Raw genomic sequence first — 20,817 nt, 5'->3', positions numbered from 1 at the left:
CCGCACAGTTGATAAGTTACTCCGGGGTTACTGCAACCATGTGTGGAACCTTGCATTTTGTAACAAAGATGAGTAACATATGCGAAGAGATCACCAGATCGAAACTGACAGAATCCATATTGATGATTGCTGATCAGATGATAGGGTTTGATAGTTGTGTTGGCAGCTGATGGATTTCTCCATTACTTTGGAAACAGTAGAGGATAAGTGCAATGGAATTATAATTGGGGATTGGAATTTGTCACCCTTTTTATGAACTGGCTGGATACAAGTAAATTTCCAAGCAGAAGGAAAAATGCCAATGTAATAAGAAAGTAAAAGGTGATACAGAACAGGAGAAATTCCACCAGGACCTGAACTATCTTGGCATGAAGATTGTTGAATTCTTCTAACATCCTTTAGTTCAAAGGTCATGGGAAGCACTGATTGGAATGTATTGGATATGACAAGGTGGTTCACAAGATCATTGATACAAGAGTTAGAAGAAAAATGGGATGCTATTAAGTGAACTTTACCTTTAGCTGAGAATGCAGTAGAACCACCAGAGGTAGGCATATTGACGGAGATAATTTGTGGCCAAGAGCTGTGGCAAGAGACCAGAATAGCTGCCATTTAAACAAAAGCATGTTTTCTGCTTTCCTGTTCAGAGTCGAGTTTGACTGATTAATAATTTTTTACAATTGTTGTGAGTTTTAGTATAGGCAGAAAATGAAGCTTGAGATTTGGATGCCACATCTCGACACTTGCTTATATTGGTTCAAACTTAGATGGTCACCTCCAGTATACTAGGTAAAGTGCTTCACACTTTGCATGTGAGGGTATACCCAGGGTTACTAGCAGTCCTACCATCTTGGAAGTTACAAGCAGACGATTGATTGTCGCAGAATAACCAGACCTCATCAAATTCGGTCCACTTGACTCATAAATGGGACCTGAAAATCATTTCCATCAACATTTTAGTTTCTCAGGTAGCAAGCCCTAGATTGTCATACCTAGAAGAATATCTGACAAGCCTCAGGGACCATACGATGAGAATACCAAATTCTCTGAGAGTTTGCACTCTCAGAGAATTTCAGGCTACATGAAATTCTCTGAGAGTGCAAACAGACTACTGGAACAGCTCATGGAGTTCTGTCAATAATATACAAAAAATTTTACTAATCAGGGACAAAGAGGTGATTTTGCTGTTGTAATAAGGCAACAATTAGGTCACATCTGGAATACTGCATACAGGTTTGGAAATTTCATTTTGGGAGGGACATAGATCTGTTGGAAAGGATGCAGAGAAGAGCAACGAGATTAACTTATGGGCACTAAAGATGTTCTTAGCAAAAAAAAATGCTTGAATGAAATAGAATTTGCCTAATTCTCCTTCATTTGAAGAAGGTGACAGGCATATGGCAAACTGGAGGCTGTTAACAGTACAGCAAAGTATGGGCTGACGATGGGTTCCAGCAAGGTTCCCAAAATGTTACCTAATTGTATAGTACACTGGTGTTCAAAGAAAGTGCATCACCACTTAAAATTGTAATTTTCATCCGAATAACGTAAGTATGTGGCAATATTTCTTACAGATTGCATCAGATAAGATTGACATGCATAGATGATGAAGGAATATTGCATCAGCTGTTATTTTCAGCTATATAAGCATGCTCTGCAAGAGTTGCAGTCATTCCTTGCTTGTATCAGGATGGCAAGTTACATGCAGTTGATGCCACGAAGAAAGAGTGCTATTGTTGCTTTACATGAGGAAGGATGTTTTTCCCGTCATATTGCTTATAGAGTGTCTTGTAATTAGTCGGCAGGGAGTAGATTTCTTTCCAAACTCAAGAATACTGGTTCTGCTGATAGGAAAAAAGGAACTGGATGAAAAATGAGTCTCTATCCCAAAACAGGACCTCATTTTGAAGCGCTTATGCCTTAAAACTGGTAAAGCTTTTTTGTCTGAGCTGAAAAGAGAATGGGAAGAACATACAGGAGTGGTAGCAAGTGCAGTAACAGTCAGAAGACATCTCTTCAAAAAAAGGACTTGTAGCCCATTGTTCTAAGAAGAAGCCCCTCCTCACACAAAAAATGAAAAAGGCGCGATTAATTTGGTGTAAGAAGCATGTCAAATGGACCCCCAAGCAGTGGAAGTCAGTTATTTTCTCAGATGAGAAGAAATTCAACTTGCATGGCTCTGATGGGAGACAAACGATTCACCTTAGATGTGGTGAAGAATATAATCCAGACTGCATGGTGTCTACAGTGAAATTCCTTACCAGCCAAATGATATGGGAGGATGCATTTTGTATTGCGGAGTAGATCATCTGCAGTTTAAAAAAGGTTCTGTAAATGCTTGGATGCCACATCTCGACACTATATTGGAAAGCAAATTGCTGCTAACCTGGGCACCTCCGTAGCCAGGTGGGCAGGAGCAGCAGTGCGTAGCACACGCTTCTTGATTAGACCGGGGTTCAAGCCCGTGACCACCAAATGCGGAGGATGCGGAACGGTCAGGGAATGACCGCCGCATATCCCCGGAGCAATATGGCCTTAGTTGCTAATGCTCCTAAAAACCAAATAACAAACAAACAACAAGCTGCTAACCATTAGAGACCATTTCAACCTACCAAGTAACTGCATCTTTCAGGAAGACTCTGCTCCTTGTCATTGGGCAAAAAGTGTAAGTACATACTTCCGTAGTTACTTTAACTTCATTTCTGCATTAGAGGTTCGACAGTAACGTGTTTACATTTGTTACAGGTGAAAAAATGGTTGGAAGAACGGTCCATTACAACTCTTAGCTGGCCAGGAAACAGCTCGGACCTGAATCCCATAGAGAACTGTTGGCATCGTGTGGAATCTACAGTTGCCAGAAAGAAACCAAAGACCCTTCGTGAACTTCAGGAAGCCATAATTCGTGTTTGAAACCACGAACTATCAGTTGATATCTTCAAAAATTGATCTTGTCAGTGCCTCGACGGTGTGCTGCTGTCATCAGGGCCAGAGGCAGTTCAACTAAATATTAGTTTGCACCTGGTGAACTTTTCATTTTGTTTTCCATTTAAAATGATAAACTGAAGCAAATTGAGGGCTTCTGATAACATTTCAGCCATAATTGTCGTGTTTACCAAAACTGTTTGTATAAAGGTTGCAAATGCTCATTTTGGAATATTTTTGCCTTAAATATTGATAAATATTTTTTGTTTATATTTCTATTTGTGATGCTAGTCGTTAATGTATTATACCATCACAAAAAAGGGTTAGAAATGTGAACTTCCTAGGTGATGCACTTTGTTTGAACACCAGTGTATATTTAATTTATAGGCTGAATAAACTAACTTAAAAAACTCATGTAGTATAATAGTGATTGTTTATAGAGATAAATTTCATTCGAAATCACCACATAACATCCTTTCCTAACTATATTAAAGTTGGGATCCTTTTTGTAATCTGACAAGGAGGACACCAACTTTTCAGAATGAAATTTAGATTTTGGATGTATAAAATAATTATAAAAATTTTTTAAAAAATATTTTGTAAATATGTAATATTTAAAAAACATCTGCATTTTGCAAACTTGATGCATGTTTTTTTGATTCAGCTTGTTTTTCAGTTATGGTGTATTTGATACTGTACTATCTTTTTCTTTATTTGATATTACACCTACATAATATAGTATAACACCTACATAAGGCACAGTATGTAATATCGATCTTTGCTACTCTTATTTATGCAAGGGTATTTTTTTTCCCCATGGTTCTGCATATGATGCTTTTTTTTTTTTCCCTTTTTTTTTTTTTTTTTTGACATTTGTAATCTTAGCGCACATTAAGTAAAACATTTTAACTTTTACTGTAAACATTTTACTGTAAAGCATACTAACCATTGGTACACATGGCAGTGTGTGCAGTTTCTGTAGTTCACATGAAAAGAAGGTTACACTTATCTATTGTAACATACTGACTACCAATGGTAGTCAGGAGTTTTTCTTCTGGAGTACATACTGACTACCAATAGATTGCAAGCATCTATTGGTAGTCAGTATGTACTCCAGAAGAAAATGAGGGGGATACACACTTTAGAATAAACACATTTAGCATGAGCTAACTCAGAGGAATCTGACAAAGGCCTGACGTAGCCCAGTGGTCAGGAGCGCGAGTGCATAGCACGCGTTTCTTGAGTGGACCGGGGTTCAAGCCCGTGACTACTAAATACGATAAATATTTGTATTGACGATTTATTGTAAACTCTACTGACTTGGTTGTCGTGCCGGAGTATAAACAGAAAATTATTTATTTATTATTATTAAAATTGCTGTTCACTTAAATTAAACACTTGTTCACTTAAATTAGTTAATTTTATATTAACTTCAAAAGCCAGACAACTGAACTTGAAGGAGGACATCTGTTTGGAAACCCAAACATATTGCAACCCTAATCGTTACTCTTTCTCAGGTGACACACAAAAGGGAACTGAAATTTAAATTGAAAAAAGCATGGTTGCACATTAGATATGTAAAAATTTACACTTGTCCAAAGAGTAATTGATTGTTAAAATAAACTTCTGCCAAGTGGTGTGGAAGTGGATAGTTTGAGTGAATTTGAAGATTTAGAGAAATTATTGGAAGGAATGGGCAAATGAAGTGGGTAAAGTTTTATTTTATTTTTTGACTAGTCTTGTACAAGCTTTGCTTCCTTGCATCATATTGCAATATTAGTATACCATGCCCCCCCTTCCCACTTTCAAAAAAATATATTTATATAATAACACAAAAGTGACCTTTAGTTTCAGTTTGCAATTTTGATAAATGGATGCAAACTAGTATGTCATACTTATCTAACCACCTTAAAATTTCATTTACTCTGTTATTTTTTTACTTGTTACTTTCAATTATTTATAGTGCCTCTAAGCATTATGCTTAAAGCACTTTGTTAGGGGCACTTTTTTATACTGTGCTAAATTCTGATGACTAAATCTTGTATTGTATGGTAAAATGTCATTCATAGTTTAATATTTTTGCATTAATAAGTTTTCATTTAGCATTAGCATTAGTAGAGGCATTTGATGCAAGAAAGCAAGCTTATGCAGCATCAGCCAAAAAAAAAAAAAAAAAAAAAACCCACTTCCACTTTACCCCTCTGTTCGTTCGAAATACCTGTCCAGCTGAGCCTTAAACTTATTTAGGCTATCAACTTCCACGACAAGGGATGGAAGTCTTTTCCACCAACCAACCACCCGCTGGCTAAAGGCAAATTTCCGCACGTCTATCCTACATCTGTCTTTTCTCAATTTGAATTTATGCCCTCTCAGGTGATTATTCTGAGCGAGAGGAAGAATCCCATCAGCATTGAGCATGCTCAAACCATTCAAGGCTTTATACACCTCTATCAGATCACCTCGCTGGTGCCTAGTCTCCAGACACTGTAATTTACAAAACTTAAGCCTTTCTTCGTAAGAGCACCCCTTTGTTCCATTCACTAATCTTGTTGCTCTTCTCTGTACACGTTCCAGCAGCTCTACATCCTTCTTGAAATGAGGCCTCCAGACCTGTATACAGTACTCTAGGTGTGGCCTGACCATTACCTTATACAAGGGAATAATCACCTCCTTATCCCTGCTAGAAAATTCCTATATATCATTGACAATACACCATGAGCTACTTTTGCAGCCCGTCTGCACTGCTCAGAGAACTTCATATCTGCCTGCACAACCACCCCCAGGTCCCTTTCATTCTCTACCACTGTCAGTGTAGTACCACAGAGTTGATACGTTGCTCTGGGGTTCCCGTTTCCCATGTGTAGTACTTTACATTTGTCAAGGTTAAACTTCATTTGCCACCTCTCAGCCCATCTGCTCAACCTTTCCAGATCCTGTTGCAGCAGCATAGTGTCAGTAGTGTCCTTGACAACCCTGCCTACCTTTGTATCGTCTGCAAACTTCGACATTAAGCTTGATATACCATCATCAATATCATTTATAAATACAGAAAAAAATAATGGACCCAACACTGAGCCCTGAGGGACTCCACTAATAACATTAGTCCACGACGAGCAGTGTCCATTGATTACCACTCTCTGTCTTCTCCCCCTCAGCCACCCCTTTATCCACAGCAGCAATTTGCCTCCAATGTCACACTGCTCCAATTTGTGCAGCAGTCTTCCATGTGCAACAGTATCAAAAGCCTTTCTGCTCAAAGATCCAAGTATATAATATCAAAGTTATTCCCTGCATCCAGTTCCTTTGTGACTGCATCATAGTATCCAATCAGATTGGTCAGGCAAGACTTCCCCTTAACAAAACCATGCTGTGTCCGAGATATAACTGAAGTCTTGTCTAAATGATCCTGCAGTGCTTCTTTAACCAGTGCCTCCATTAATTTTCCTGGAACAGAAGTTAAACTCACAGGTCTATAATTACTTGTGTCAGCCTTTGATCCTCCTTTGTGAATTGGGATCACATTTGCACATCTCCAGTCTGTGGGTACCTCCCCTGAGTCCAAGGAAGCTCTCATAATTATGCTAAGGGTTTGCTTACTTCCTCTGCTGCCTCCTTTAATATAACTGGATAGATCCCATCCACCCCGGGTGCCTTTCTTGTGTTTATCTTCAACAATTTCTCCTCCACTTTACTCTCAGTTATTACAAGATTCTCTAGCTTACTGCTAGAGTTGAATACACCTCTGGCATTCCCCTCGCTAAATAACTCCTCATGTGTGAATGTCGATGCAAAATATTCATTTAGTTTGTTAGCTACCTGAGCAGGATCATCAACAGTTGACCCATCGATATCAAGTGGACCAATCTGATTCATCCCCTTCCTTCTAGAGTTTACATAAATAAAGAACTCTTTGCTGTTTTTCTTTGCATCCCTTGCCAAAGATTTCTCGTAATCTGCCTTCGCCTGCCTATCCTCCTTTGTAACTTGGTTACAGATCAACTTGTATCTATCATAGGCTTCTGTGTCATGTGTTAATTTGTATGTATCCCATTCATGTTTCTTCTCTGCCATATGCCTCATTAGTTCATATGACATCCATTTAGGCCTAAACCTTGAACAATATTTCTTAGTTGGTATGTAAAGCCTAGTAGCTTCCAAGATAATTTCTTTGAATGCTTCCCATTTTGCATTTGCTGTTGGTAACATCATCAGTTGGTCCCACTGTATAGAATTTAAATACTGTCTCAGTCCATCGTAGTCGCCTTTACGAAAGCAATAACCCTTCCCTTTACCCCTAATGGTAGTTACCTCTTTGAGTAAATCCCACTTCAGGACACTGTGATCACTGCCACCTAGTGGTTCATTTATCTGCAGATTCTTAATGCATGAAGAATCACTGCTAATAATCAAATCAAGAGTATTCCTCCCTCTGGTTGCCTCCCGAACATGCTGATGTAGAAAACAATCATCCAATAAATCCACAAAAGCCTTACTAGTGTGTGAGTGACCAGCCCCCAAATTCCAGTCAATATCTGGGAAATTAAAATCTCCCATTATAAGACTCTCTGATTTACTGGCCCACTCTATTTCCCTGTACAGTTTCTTATTATACTCATCAGAGTCATTAGGCCCATAGCACACTCCTAATCTCAATTTTGATCTCCCAATGCTTATGTCACACCAAACTGACTCAAAACTGCACTGTCCAGCGATGTCCACTGGCTTCACTTCCTTGGATTTTATGCATTTCTTAGCTAATAGCATAACCCTTCCTCCCTTCCTATCCTGTCTATCCTTTCTGTAGACGTTGTACTCCCCAAATTCCAGTTCTGCATTCCTTATATCTGTGTGACACCACGTCTCTGATATCCCAACAATATCTGCCTTTGATGTTTTGAGCAATACCTCAAATTCATCAAATTTATTTACTAAACTCCTAGCATTGGTGTACACGCAAGTATACATGCACCTATTTCTACTCTTAGCCACCCTAACACAACCCATGTTCTCTTGTTCACTTGTACCGCAATGACTCCCAGCAGTCTCTGAAATATCCTGCATCTTGTTTTTCAGGCTTCTGCTCATTCCAATAGAAGCAGTGCAAGAATCTCTTTCACCTCTGCCAGTGGCTACTGTTAATCTATTCGTCTTTGTCTTCCCCCAAGCTAGCAGTTTTCCGACCCACCTAACACTGCCTCGATAGCATCAGCAAATATTCTTGCACCCTTTCTATTTAAGTGTATCCCATCCCTGTAGAAGCAATCTCTCCTGTTAACAAGCACAGTCCAGGCTGAAAAAAATTCTACCCCTTGAGCCTTGCACAATCTTTCCAGGGCCGAATTGATCGACAAGGCTCTCATCATATACTCCCTCCTATCGTGTCTGGGCAGAATCAGACACTTTCAAATTCAACCCTATTTCACGGCTTTTTTTCAACAGTGACCTGTACTTGTTAAGCAATTCTGCCGGTCTCCTGCTCTTGATATCATTAGTGCCAACGTGTACAACTATATCACCTTTTGTGCCCTTAAAAGATGATATCTGCTCTACAACGTCATCAAACGTTGCCCCTGGCAGACATACCCTGGTCCTGTTCCACCTATCCTTTTTGCAAAGCATGTTCCCCGTTTCCCTGACAATAGAGTCACCAACATTTTGTGGGTAACAGTGGTGCACAACCTTAATATTAAATTGTATACACTTTGCACTACAATGCAGTTCTTAGCATAGGTACTGTAGCATTAATATGAAGGAATAAACTACACTATGTTGTTAAGTAATCAATAATAGTTTTATTCAAGATTTTTGTTGATGGAAAATTGTGAGCACAGCTTTATTCCCTACCTGGTGGAAAAAAAAAAAAACAGTCATTTTTGTTTAAAAGTCAGCTTTTTCAAAAAATGACATTACAAGATCTGCCACAGTACATCAGATATTTGTTATCATTTTTATTTATATAACATTTTTTTCAGATAATAATGCATTGTTAATGTGTCAACAACCTTGATTCCTTGTGCTGTACCTAGATATTTTACATCACAAAGTCAGAGACAACAAATCACTGACTCATGCATATGATGCATATGTGTGATATGCATATGTCCATTATGATATTCTTTAGAAAACATATGCTTATTTTGGCTAGTGTTAGTAACCAACACATCATGATTCTCATGTTGTGTCTGCCATCTGTGTTGAAAATATGAATGGGCTAATGGAAGATAAAAGTCCTTTGTACATTATTTGATATATCTGTGATGTGGCAATAACCAAGAGATTACTCATTGGATTTCAATTTTTACATGGAGAATATTACAGGATGTGGTACTAAGGACAAAGCTGCAACTCAGTATCCAAATCTGCTATCAGTTGTTTGTTCTGCACCCCCTTCTCCCACTGTGATGGGCATAATTGAATGTTTTCCGTAACCAAAAGATTCATAATTGATTATGAAATGAAAAAAGTAATAAATGCCTGTGAATGGAATTCAAGTGACATTATCAAAACTAAAGCTTAAATTCTGCATTGCTTTATACCACATAGCTTTGTGTTTTTGTGTTTCTTTTATTATGCTCATCACTAGTACCAATTAACCTCAGCACTTTGATACTTCCAGTACAGACTCCAATACTTTGACACATGCAACACATCCAAACCTTAGAACTTTTGACATTTCCATCACAGACTTTGATTCTTGATGTTCCCCAAGTAGGCATAGGGAATTTGAAGATACCAGGGAACAGTAGTGTTTTAACATCTTCTGGGGGGGAGCTCTCCAGGGCACCATGGTTTGGGGCGCCTCCGTAGCCAGGTGGGAAGGAGCAGCAGTGCGTAACACACGCTTCTTGATTAGACCGGGGTTCGATCCCGTCACCACCAAATACGGAGGATGCGGAAAGGTCAGGGAATGACCACCGCATATTCTCGGAGCAATATGGCCTTAGTTGCTAATGCTCCTAAAAACCAAATAACAAACAACAAACAAACAGCACCATGGTTTTAGTCTAATGTTGCCTGATGCTACACCGTGGTGACAGGTTCCTTGACCTGTGGATTCCCTTGATATGTCTACTGGGCTTGTTGGGTAATCCAGCACTGTTGGTGAAGTGGAAACCAGTATCGAAAAAAGGCATGTCAGTTTACACAAGCTGAACTGAACAGTCTGGTACAAGACTTGGATCTGTCAAAGAATTCACTAAAGTTCCCAGGAATGGTGAAAAGAATTAGCACTCTGGCACTTCATATGCTTGGTATGGGAAGAATTCATTCCTTTCTACTACAAGGAGGTATCTTTTGAGTTCCATGCTGAAATAAATGGTTTAATGAACATTCTGGGTGTTATGTATGATTACTGGAATGGAGTTTTATCGTTGACAGTGGAATTGAGGAGTTTAAAATGTTTGCTACACAGGGAACATGTTACCCTCAGTTCAGATTGACTGTTCCATACACTTAAAGGAAACTTATGACAGTTTAAAATTTTTGTTAGAAGTGGTGAAATATTTTAATCATGAATGGATAATTTGTGATAATTTCAACAAAAGTCATGTGAAACATGATCCTTGCTTTCTGTGAGAATAAGATAGTAGGGCTAAAGCTGATACTGTTGAATCTCATTAATACAAAGTTCAAGGGAACTAAATTTTCGAGTTTTGTAATAATGAGGTTTGTAGTAACGAAGTCCCCCAAAAGTGTCAAAATTTTACCTTTTTTTTTGTTACAACATACTTTATACCTAATAATAATATCAAATAATAATAAAATTAAAAATAATAAAAATAAAATTTAATAAAAACAAAAGCTATGTCTAACAATACAGTAATAGGAATAACACATTTTTTAAAGATTTTATTTTATTTATCAAATAAACTAAGAGAAAAACAATTAACGGAAATGAAAATATTGTACAGTATATATTTTGATATATACAATATTTTAGTATCACAGTAAAAATAATTACAATCTCAATATAAAAGGAGACATACAAACCATTAACTATATAATAAATTAATCTAATTTAAAGAATGAATCCAGTGTTGTTTGTGCAGTTTTTGCTCTGTATGCATTTTTAACTACAGCACAGACATCAAATGCAATAGTTGTTTCTTTAGCATTAGTAGAGGCATATGATGCAAGAAAGCAAGCTTATGCAGCATCAGCCAGAAAAAAAAAAAAAAACAACTTCCACTTCACCCCTCCGTTCGTTCGAAATACCTGTCCAGCTGAGCCTTAAATTTATTTAGGCTATCAACTTCCACAACAAGGGATGGAAGTCTCTTCCACCAACCAACTACCCGCTGGCTAAAGACAAATTCCCGCACGTCTATCCTACATCTGTCTTTCCTCAATTTGAATTTATGCCCTCTCAGGTGATTAATCTGAGCAAGAGGAAGGATCGCATCAGCATTGAGCATGCTCAAACCATTCAAGGCTTTATACACCTCTATCAGATCATCTCGCTGGTGCCTAGTCTCCAGACACTGTAATTTGCAAAACTTAAGCCTTTCTTCGTAAGAGCAACCCTTTGTTCCATTCACTAACCTTGTTGCCCTTCTCTGTACTCGTTCCAGCAGCTCTCCATCCTTCTTGAAATGAGCCCTCCAGACCTGTATACCATACTCAAGGTGTGGCCTGACCATTGCCTCATACAAGGGAATAATCACCTCCTTATCGCTGCTAGAAAAATTCCTGTATATCATTGATAAGACACCATGAGCTACTCTTGCAGCCCATCTGCACTGCTCAGAGAACTTCATATCTGCCTGCACAATCATCCCCAGGTCCTTTTCATTCTCTACCACTGTCAGTGTAGTACCACAGAGTTGATACGTTGCTCTGGGGTTGCTGTTTCCCATATGTAGTACTTTACATTTCTCAATGTTAAACTTCATTTGCCACCTCTCAGCCCATCTGCTCAACCTTTCCAGAACCTGTTCCAGCAACATAGCGTCAGTAGTGTCCTTAACAACCCTGCCAACTTTTGTATCGTCTGCAAACTTGGACATTAAGCTTGATATACCATCATCAATATTATTTATAAATACAGAAAACAATAATGGACCCAACACTCAACCCTGAGGGACTCCACTAATAACATTAGACCACAATGAGCAGTGTCCATTGATTACCATTCTCTGTCTTCTCCTCCTCAACCACCCCTTTATCCATAGCAACAATATGCCTCCAATGCCACACTGCTCCAATTTGTGCAGCAGTCTTTCATGTGCAACAGTATCAAAAGCCTTTCTAAGATCCAAGTATATATTATGAGTTGTTTTGTGACTGCATCATAGTATCCAATCATATTGATCAGGCAAGACTTCCCCTTAACAAAACACCAAACTGACTCGACACTGCACTGTTCAGCGATGTTGACTGGCTTCACTTCCTTGGATTTTATGTGTTTCTTAACTAATAGCATAACCCCTCCTCCCTTCCTATCCTGTCTATCGTTTCTGTAGACGTTGTACTCCCCAAATTCCAGTTCTGCATTCCTTATATCTGTGTGACACCACGTCTCTGATATCCAAACAATATCCACCTTTGATGCTTTGAGCAGTACCTCAAATTCATCAAATTTATTTACCAAACCCCTAGCATTGGTGTACATGCAAGTATACATGCACTTGTTATTTTTCTTAGCTACCCTAACACAACCCATGTGCTTACTTGTACTGCAATGACTCCCAGCACTGTCTGAAATATCCTGCCTCTTGTTTTTCAGGCTTCTGCTCATTCCAATAGAAGCAGCACAAGAATCACTTTCACCTCTGCCAGTGGCTACTGTTAATCTATTGGTCCTTGTATCCCCCCAAGCTAGCAGTTTTCCGACCCACCTAACACTGCGTCGATAGCATCAGCAAATATTCTTGCACCCTTTCTATTTATGTGTATCCCATCCCTGTAGAAGCAGTCCCTTCTGTTAACAAGTACAGACCAGGCTGAAAAAAATTCTATATCAATGTTCTTTATCAATGTTACTGCAGGCCAACACATTCTCTCTATTATGCTCAATGCATTTTGGGCATCTTTTTAAGATGGCAATGTGTGTGTGTGCTTCACTGTCGCTCATAACAAAAGCATCATCGTTTTGCTTGGTACTTAGCAGCTCTTCTGGTGTTGGCGTTGCTGTCGTAGCAACTTTATCATCCACCTTCACAAACTCTTCAAATTCACAACAAAACCCATATGCCCCTTCAGATTTCTCCATTTCTCAATATTGCTGTCACATTTGTCTGTTGGACCATGTTTTTCGATGATATTCTCTCCAAAGCCACTTTTTCTAGAGCAATTGATTATCACACTTGATGCAGTACTGTCCCAAGCACTGCATCAAGTGCTCTCTACATGCTTTGAGGTTATAAATAATGGCTTGATCCAGTGACTGCATAATATTGGTGGTATTGGGAGATAAAAACAACAGCCATATATTAGTCAACTTAAGTGTCTCGGCAGAATGTGCTGTACGACAATCTAGAATCATCAAAATGTTCCTTTTTTCTGAAGCCATTCTTCTGTTTGCTTTTGATAACCAAGACTGGAAAATTTTGACCATAAGCCAAGCACTTCTATTGACCTCATAAACACAGGGAAGTTGGTTAACTTCTTTAAAACATTTTGGCTTTGAAAACTTACCAATCATAGGCAGGCTTAGTTTTGTACTGCCATCTGAATTGCAGCATAACAGAACAGTGAGTCTTTGTTTGCTTAATTTTCCACTGTGACAAGACTCTCCTCAAACAGCAAATGTTTTGTTTGGCAGCAAATTATAAAATAAACCTGTCTCGTCAAGATTAAAAATATCCTTCGGCGCATACATTTCAAGAATGGATTGTACAGAACACAACCAGTCTGTAGCCTTTTCTTTGTCAACTAATTCAGATGCTGCAAATATTTTGCGAAACGAAGTTATTCCTGTCTTTAAATCTTTGGAGCCAGCTACTGCTGCATTTGGCATCGCTAATTCCATGTTGCTGAGCTAGATAATTTGCCTTTTCTTGCAAAATTGGACCTGACATTGGCAAATTAGATGCTTGCATTTGTTGGTACCACTCAAAAAGTTTTGTTTCAAGCTCATGTTTTGCACCACAAATTTGTTTCCTGTTTTTTTATTGCTGCTCCAGTCAGGCACTTTTTCAAGTTTTTTTTTTTGGTTTTTCAGTATTGTAGATAAAGTAGGTAACAGGGATGTTGTATTCCTTTGCAATGTCCACTTCGATCTATTCTGTCAGCCTCTTGTATAATTTTGAGTTAATTTCCAGGCTTATTTATTTATTTTTTTTTTTGTCGCCGTAACACTGCTAGATAGGATTTAATATAAACAATTTTTAAATTAATTTAAAGACAAGTTCCAAAACAGACATCAGCTCAGATAAAATGGCACAAAAAATAGATTACTCTATACTGTAGTGAATTGAGGAAAGACAGTTGTAGAATAGATGTGCTGAAATTTGCTCTTAGCCGGCGGGTGGTTGATTGCTGTAACTTCCATCTGCCATTGTAGAAGTTGACAGCTTAATATATAAATTGAAGCCAGAACTAGACAAACATTTGGAGCGAATCAATGGGTGAAATGGGAACATGTTTTTTTTTTTTTTGGCTGATTTTGTATAAGCTTGCTTTCTTGCATCCATATGCTTATGCTAATGCTAAAAGACTCTGTGAACTAGTGTAACAATTGCAACTGACCCTGCCGGTGCCTCCGTAGCCAGGTGGGAAGGAGCAGCAGTGCGTAGCACATACTTCTTGATTAGACCGGGGTTCGAGCCTGTCACCACCAAATACGGAGGATGCGGAAAGGTCAGGGAATGACCACCGCGTATCCCGGAGCAATATGGCCTTAGTTGCTAATGCTCCTAAAATCCAAATAACAACAAACAAACAAGCAACTGACCCTAATCCTATTGAGCACAAGTCAGTCTATATAAACAACTTAGAAAAACTGTTTTTATTCTTTTGTTAATTTAACAGCTCATCCTTCAGAGAGATGTTTTTAGAGGCACTTACATTGTAGGTACCATAAACTGGTTTTGTTTTCACAAAGGTAATTTCTAATAAGTCAGTGCCTGATTTGTATTAAACACACAAAATAACAATATTTATTTCTCACAGGGTAAAAAGGAACTTTGTAATACATATTAACTGAATTTTGTAATGAATGAATATATTTACATAGAAAAGCCTATCCTTTCACAGAGGAATGGTATGTGCTTCATATAAAGGAGTACTTTGTATAAACCAAGTTTGTATTAACGAGATTTTACTGTAATTGGATTAGAAAGACATGTCCATAAAAACTTAATTGCACACCTGGATGCAGAAATGTCATCAGTGAGCCACTTGTCTTTTTCTGAGTAAAGTACTTCTGCCACTGCTGCAAATAATGCAAGAATATTTGCTGATGCTATCGACGCAGTGTTAGGTGGGTCGGAAAACTGCTAGGCAAGGCACCTTGGGGGGGGGGATACAAAGACTAATAGATTAACAGTAGTCACTGGCAGAGGTGAAAGTGATTCTTGCACTGCTTCTATTGGAATGAGCAGAAGCCTGAAAAACAAGATGCAGGATATTTCAGAGACTGCTGGGAGTCATTGCTGTACAAGTAAACACATGGGTTGTGTTAAGGTAGCTAAGAATAGAAACAGGTGCATGTATACTTGCGTATACACCAATGCTAGGAGTTTGGTAAATAAACTTGATGAATTTGAGGTATTGCTCAAAGCATCAAAGGTGGATATTGTTGGGATATCAGAGACGTGGTGTCACACAGATATAAGGAATGCAGAACTGGAATTTGCAAAGTACAACTTCTACAGACAGGATAGGAAGGGAGGAGGGATTATGCTATTAGTTAAGAAACACAAAATCCAAGGAAGTGAAGCCAGTCGACACCGCTGGACAGTGCAGTGTCGAGTCACTTTGGTGTAACATAAGCATTGGGAGATCAAAATTGAGAGTAGGAGTGTGCTATAGGCCTAATGACCCTAGTATAATAAGAAACTGTAGGGAAATAGAGTGGGCCAGTATATCAGAGAGTCTTATAATGGGGGATATTAATTTCCCAGATATTGATTGGAATTTGTTGGTTGGTCACTCACACACTAGCAAGGCTTTTGTGGATTTATTGGATGATTGTTTTCTACATCAGCATGTTTGGGAGGCAACTAGAGGGAGTAACACTCTTGATTTGATTATCAGTAGTGATTCTTCATGCATTAAGAATCTGCAGATAAAGGAACCACTAGGTGGCAGTGATCACAGTGTGCTGAAGTGGGATTTACTCAAAGAGGTAACTACCATCAGGGGTAAAGGGAAGGGTTATTGCTTTCGTAAAGGCGACTACGATGGACTGAGACAGTATTTAAATTCTATACAGTGGGACCAACTGATGATGTTACCAACAGCAAATGCAAAATGGGAAGCATTCAAAGAAATTATCTTGGAAGCTACTAGGCTTTACATACCAACTAAGAAATATTGTTCAACGTTTAGGCCTATATGGATGTCAGATGAACTAATGAGACATATGGCAGAGAAGAAAAATGCATGGGATACATATAAATTAACACATGACACAGAAGCCTATGATAGATACAAGTTGATCTGTAACCAAGTTACAAAGGAGGTTAGGCAGGCAAAGGCAGGTTACGAGAAATCTTTGGCAAGGGATGCAAAGAAAAACAGCAAAGAGTTCTTTGCTTATGTAAACTCTAGAAGGAAGGGGATGAATCAGATTGGTCCACTCGATATTGACTGGTCACCTGTTGATGATCCTGCTCAGGTAGCTAACAAACTGAATGAATATTTTGCATCGACATTCACACATGAGGAGTTATTCAGCAAGGGGATTGCCAGAGACGTATTCAACTCTGGCAGTAAGCTAGAGAATCTTGTAATAACTGAGAGTAAAGTGGAGGAGAAATTGTTGAAGATAAACACAAGAAAGGCACCTAGGGTGGATGGGATCTATCCAGTTATATTAAAGGAGGCAGCAAAGGAAGTAAGCAAAGCCTTAGCCATAATTATGAGAGCTTCCTTGGACTCAGGGGAGGTACCCACAGACTGGAGATGTGCAAATGTGACCCCAATTCGCAAAGGAGGATCAAAGGCTGACATAAGTAATTGTAGACCTGTGAGTTTAACTTCTGTTCCAGGAAAATTAATGGAGGCACTAGTTAAAGAAGCACTGCAGGATCATCTAGACAAGACTTCAGTTATAGCTCGGACACAGCATGGTTTTGTTAAGGGGAAGTCTTGCCTGACCAATTTGATTGGATACTATGATGCAGTCACAAAAGAACTGAATGCAGGGAATAACTTTGATATTATATACTTGGATCTTAGAAAGGCTTTTGATACTGTTGCACAAATTGGAGCAGTGTGGCATTGGAGGCAAATTGCTGCTATGGATAAAGGGGTGGTCGAGGGGGAGAAGACAGAGAGTGGTAAACAATGAACACTGCTCATCGTGGATTAATGTTATAAGTGGAGTCCCTCAGGGTTCAGCGTTGGGTCCATTATTGTTTTCTGTATTTATGAATGATATTGAGGATGGTATATCAAGCTTAATGTCCAAGTTTGCAGACGATACAAAGGTTGGCAGGGTTGTCAAGGACACTACTGACACTATGCTGCTGCAATAGGATCTGGAAAGGTTGAGCAGATGGGCTGAGAGGTGGCAAATGAAGTTTAACATTGACAAATGTAAAGTACTACATATGGGAAACAGCAACCCCAGAGCAACGTATCAACTCTGTGGTACTACACTGACAGTGGTTTTTGTTTTTTTGATTTGGTAGTTGTTGGCGCATCGGCTTCTGTGGCCATATTGCACCTCCCAAGGTTTTTGCAGTACTTTGATCCAAGCCCAAGGCGGGAATCGAACCCGCGACCTTTGGGTTGCCGGGTAGGTGCTTTACCCACTCGGCTAGCCCGGTCGGCTACTGACAGTGGTAGAGAATGAAAAGGATCTGGGGGTAATTGTGCATGCAGATATGAAGTTCTCTGAGCAGTGCAGACGGGCTACAAGAGTACCTCATGGTGTCTTGTCAGTGATATACAGGAATTTTTCTAGCAGGGATAAGAAGGTGATTATTCCCTTGTATAAGGCAATGGTCAGGCCACACCTAAAGTACTGTATACAGGTCTGGAGGCCTCATTTCAAGAAGGATGTAGAGCTGCTGGAACGAGTACAGAGAAGGGCAACAAGATTAATGAATGGAACAAAGGGTTGCTCTTATGAAGAAAGGCTTAAGTTTTGCAAAGTACAGTGTCTGGAGACTAGGCACCAGCGAGGTGATCTGATAGAGGTGTATAAAGCTTTGAATGGTTTGAGCATGCTCAATGCTGATGGGATTCTTCCTCTTGCTCAGAATAATCACCTGAGAGGGCATAAATTCAAATTGAGGAAAGACAGATGTAGGATAGACGTGTGGAAATTTGTCTTTAGCCAGTGGGTAGTTGGTTGGTGGAACAGACTTCCATCCCTTGTCGTGGAAGTTGATAGCCCAAATAAATTTAAGGTTCAGCTGAACGAACAGAGGGGTGAAGTGAAAGTGGTTTTTTTTTGTTTTTTTTTGGCTGATGCTGCATAAGCTTGCTTTCTTGCATCATATGCCTCTACTAATGCTAATAACACTGAAACTAATGGAATAGTTCATTAAGGTCATAGATCAAGAGAAAGAGGCTCTTTTCATTATGTGTTTCAAAATTTTGTGACAAGTGCTGCATATTGGTGTTTTTGGTGGACACAAATTGGAGACAACTGTTGTAAATTGACAATTTCATAGTTTGGAAAGAAGTGGAAGATTGGTTAGCATTCAAGTGTCGTAAAAACGTTTTGAGCATTTAGATGATCTCATTTTGCATTCTTGTAATTACAAACAACACAAGGCCATGGGTAAAGGAGGTTCTGTTGAACCAGAGGCTACCATGTGTGAACTGAGGTACTTAGAGAACTAACATTAACTGCATTATCGTTATTCCTTTGAAGAATTATTAGTGAGGAAAAGATCAAATGTTAAGTATGTGGTTAGGATTGTCTGTTATTCTAGTAGGTAAAAAAAGTTGCTGATGAGCAATAGCAAAAGCTTCAGCGCCTTTATTAGCTGATTGTGTGTAGCTAAAAAATTGAAGCCATTCGGAGCTTGTTCATTATTCATTCATATGGTAAATTGTATACTATATAAAATAATAATAAATGACACTTATTATACCACGCAAAATGATTGCCAAAATAGGTTTTATTAAACTCATATGGAATACAAGCCAAATTTCTATGCTAAATTGTTAGTAGGTGACATTTCAGGATTCTTACCAAATCCTATCATATGGGTGGGAGGGAATAGAATATTTAACTGTGTAAAATAAAAAAATTGATAATTAATTAGAGGAAATTACAACTAAAAATCTTTAATTTTAGCTTATGTTGTAAGACACTATGATGTGCATTCAGGAGTGCATATCATATTGTCTCAAAAAGTTTATTTACCTCAATAATAAAGAAACAGCATAGCTTAGGTTTTATTATTTTTTTAAAATTTAATTAGTATACATCCCCTTGAATTTAATACATATATCCCATTTTGTGAGGGCAAAGAGGAAATACCTGAAAAAAAGTTTTTATTCAGTTTTTATTCAATGAAGCTATAAATGCAAAAGCATTTATAGCTTCCTTGAGATTGTTATTACTTAAGTGGACACCCATGTAGCAAGTGTTTTTTTAGATTTCTGAAGAGGAAATAATTACTGGGAGCCAGCTCTGGACCGTAAGATGGTTGTTTTTACTCCTGGAATCTGCAGTCTTTCAGAGAAGGAATTGCTTTATGGGATTGTGCAGAGGAACATCATCATGAAGAAGTTGGGCACCTCATATCAATTTCCCTCTTCTCTGTTCCTTTATGGCCCCTTTTAAATTTATGAGAATAGTAACATAAGCATATCCAGTAATTGTTTTCTTATGTGGCATGTAGTCTATCAAAAGAATTCCTTCCATATTCCAAAAACTAGTAGTCATGATCTTTCTGGCAGAGAGACAAGTCTTGAATTTTTTGGGCAGTGGTGACCCATGGTGTTTCCTTTGCATGGACCACTGTGTTGTTTCCAGAACCCAGTGTGAATCCATGTTTCATACCCAGTTAAAGTTCTTGAAAGAAATCATTGTGGATCTGCATCATGCATGTGCAAATTTCCTCACAAATTTCATCCCTTCTGTTTTTCTTAAGTCTGAACATTCTTGGCATCCAGTGAGAACAGACCATTGGCAAGGCCAAGTATTCATGGAGGATGATCAGTACCAACCCCTCAGAAATATTGTATTCTCTGTCAGCCATAGACACATCTACTGGTCATCCTGAGTGGGAGTCATCTTGCATGAATTCTCAACTCCATTTAAATTGCTCAGATCAAAATTTTATGTGGTATTCAGAAGTGGCAGCATCACTATATTAGATTCTTTTGTCAAAAATTTAATGTTGGCCTGATGTGTACTGGTCACATCTACTGGTCATCCTGAGTGGGAGTCATCTTGCATGAATTTTCAACCCCATTTAACTTGCTGAGATCAAAATTTTATGTGGTATTCAGAAGTGGCAGCATCACTATATTAGATTCTTTTGTCAAATATTTAATGTTGGCCTGATGTTCTTGTTAGATGACATCCATTTTTTATTTTGGGTTGTTTACTTTAAATCCCTTCTGTTCTTCCTTACTTCATTGGGTTGAATGGATTGCTCAAATAACAAATATTTTTGAGAGTACAATAGAACTATACTCTGTTCACTCTAATCTTGACATAAATAAATGTGTCATTGAATAAAGCTTTCATTGGTCAGTTTGCCAAAGTACCACTATATTTTTTATCAGCTGACCAATGAGAGCTTTACTCAGTGATGTGTA

At 38.5% G+C, this 20,817-nt stretch overlaps 1 protein-coding gene across 1 annotated transcript in view; it reads left to right on the top strand.

The window, feature by feature from the left end:
- LOC150075090 (3-hydroxyisobutyrate dehydrogenase, mitochondrial) overlaps positions 1–20,817 on the top strand; it is a 91,589-nt gene that overhangs the window by 25,839 nt on the left and 44,933 nt on the right. The gene's annotated exons all lie outside the window — the stretch shown is intronic.

This window comes from Mastigoproctus giganteus, chromosome 14 (genome assembly GCF_048544385.1).
Source record: "Mastigoproctus giganteus isolate SK-2022 chromosome 14, ASM4854438v1, whole genome shotgun sequence".
In the NCBI taxonomy this organism is placed as follows: domain Eukaryota; kingdom Metazoa; phylum Arthropoda; class Arachnida; order Uropygi; family Thelyphonidae; genus Mastigoproctus; species Mastigoproctus giganteus.
Note: the sequence above shows the minus strand (reverse complement) of the source record. Positions and strands in the feature narration are given on the sequence as shown.